The following is a 2500-nucleotide window of genomic DNA, read 5'->3' on the forward strand; positions in this document are numbered from 1 at the left end:
CTTTCATGGAGACGAGGTGTGAGGTGGGGGGACGGACGGCACGGCACACGCGGTTGAGCTGTCTGGCACGTGACTAAATGGTAACAATACTCTCCGCAAACCCAAACCCTGCGCTGCTGACAAATTGTCTGCTCTTCATACTGTGTGTGTGTGTGTGTGTGTGTGTGTGTGTGTGTGTGTGTGTGTGTGTGTGTGTGTGGACGGAGAAGGACAGGGAGAGAAGGGGACAAAGAGTGGGGAAGACCTGACAAAAATGTGAGAGAGAGAGATAAAACCAGAGAGAGGGAGAGTTGGGAGAGGAGGTGTGTGAGTGAGTGAGATGGAAAGTGTATGGACACACAGGAGTGTGTGTGTGTGTGATGGCACATAAGCACCAACATTTACATTTGAGGCACAAAAGCTCATTCTCTCTCTCTCTCTGTATCAGGCTATAACAGTGATGGTAGTTGTAATGCCCATCTTGTAGTAGATCTTGAAAAGGACTTGGCTCCCTGCAGCTAAACCTCAACAAACCCAATGAATATGACCAGCTGGAGATAAAATGATGAAATGACGTGGCTTCTTGTAAATGTACAGGTTTTATATCAAATATAGACAATTATCAAATATTGAAATGACTCCTTAGCTCCTGTGCCACCTTGGTGATCCCAGAGCTTTTCATGTAAGCGTTCTCTATACTTAACCTGTAGTGTTTGTTTACTCTTTCTCTATGCTTCACCTGTAGTGTTTGTTTACTCTTTCTCTATACTTAACCTGTTTACTCTTTCTCTATACTTCACCTGGGGTACGTTCGTCGTAGGATTGAAGCTAAGTTAATCAATTGGCCTTTTAGCCCGTTAAGATTAGCGAGCTGATTGAGAACAGCAAATATCGGTTCGTTAACGGCTGATCCGCATCCTAATCATGTGGTTAATTTCAACCAGGCTAAAGTTATCATGGCATTTGCGCGTGCACGTCCTACTTCAAAAGGCAGGAAAGGTCGATCACCAAAACCATGATTTTCTAACGGTATAATGGTTCTAAACTCAAAGAAAAGGGCTCTTTTTTTCTCCGCTGGCGAGTAGGAGATGAACATGAACGCTTATGAAGAATACAAGACCATAATCATGGCAAAATTCAACACCACCACCGCTGTGAGAGCAAGGTGTGTTGGGATGTTTATAGGGTGATATCTATGTATGATTACCTGACGGCAAGTGTCCACTGGTACAGAGGTTTCCTCTACCGGTTAGAATCTGCATGGTTGCTAATTCAAATCCCCTCACCTCCTTCCTCGATGTAGTTTTACATTTCCTTGGAAGTCGCTTTGAATAAAAGCATCTGTTAAATGACTAAATGTATTAATAACAAATGCAATAAATTGAAGCAGTGAAAATAAATTGTCTGTATTTCTCTATTCTTATCACGAGTCCACCTTAATCATTTTCTACAATAATGATATGCTATGGTGTACTAATAACACTCATATAATTATGAGTGCTTTGTTCTCCGCATCACCGACACTACAAAAATGTACCACTCGCAAAAAAGCGCAAGACAGTCAATGTTCGACTGTGGTGTTTGCAATAAATGACTCGAGAAGGTCTTGTAAATTAATGATTCCTTGTCAGCTGAATCGGTAGCGCTCATACAAGAATAATGGATCTTGGCGAACGCAAAGAACTCTCTCCCTCCGCTAATCTAACTCTAATATCAGTCCTTGGTCAATGGGATCCCTCCTTTTTCCAGGGGTGTGGCAAGCTTATCCAGCTACACTTAAGTTAGCCTGCCCTGGAGCAGGTTAGTGCTAATCGATATGTAACTATGGTGATTTATCAAAAGTTGCTTCCACGAACCAAAAAGAGGGGCGTTTTTTTATCTTAGCCTGAAAATTAGCTCGCTAAACCGCTTAGCGAGCTACGACGAATACCCCCCTGTAGTGTTGTTTACTCTTTCTCTATGCTTCACCTGTAGTGTTTACTCTTTCTCTATACTTCACCTGTAGTGTTTACTCTTTCTCTATACTTCACCTGTAGTGTTTACTGTTTACTCTTTCTCTATACTTCACCTGTAGTGTTCTGGTATACCCACACATGGGTTGGGGCAGGTCTATGGGGCTGCATTGATCAATAGAAATTAAATCTGTGTGTGTGTGTGTGTGTGTGTGTGTTCTGGTATACGCACACATGGGTTGGGAGCAGGTATATGGGGCTGTGTTGATCAATAGAAATGAAATCTGTGTGTGTGTGTGTGTGTGTGTGTGTGTGTGTTCTGGTATAGCCACACATGGGTTGGAGCAGGTCTATGGGGCTGTGTTGATCAATTGAAATTAAATCAATGTGTGTGTGTGTGTGTGTGTGTGTGTGTGTGTGTGTGTGTGTGTGTGTGTGTGTGGTATACCCACACATGGGTTGGGGCAGGTATATGGGGCTGTATTGATCAATAGACATTAAAACAAGAGGCATGCTCCTGTTATTATTCATCTGTCTTTGTACACAGCAGCGCCTCATTAAGCCTCTCG

The 2500-nt window shown here is 42.8% G+C and overlaps 1 protein-coding gene across 1 annotated transcript in view; it reads left to right on the forward strand.

The window, feature by feature from the left end:
- The window catches only part of fcho1 (FCH and mu domain containing endocytic adaptor 1), a 45696-nt gene that overhangs the window by 17826 nt on the left and 25370 nt on the right, over window positions 1–2500 (forward strand). The gene's annotated exons all lie outside the window — the stretch shown is intronic.

This window comes from Clupea harengus, chromosome 10 (genome assembly GCF_900700415.2).
Source record: "Clupea harengus chromosome 10, Ch_v2.0.2, whole genome shotgun sequence".
NCBI lineage: Eukaryota > Metazoa > Chordata > Actinopteri > Clupeiformes > Clupeidae > Clupea > Clupea harengus.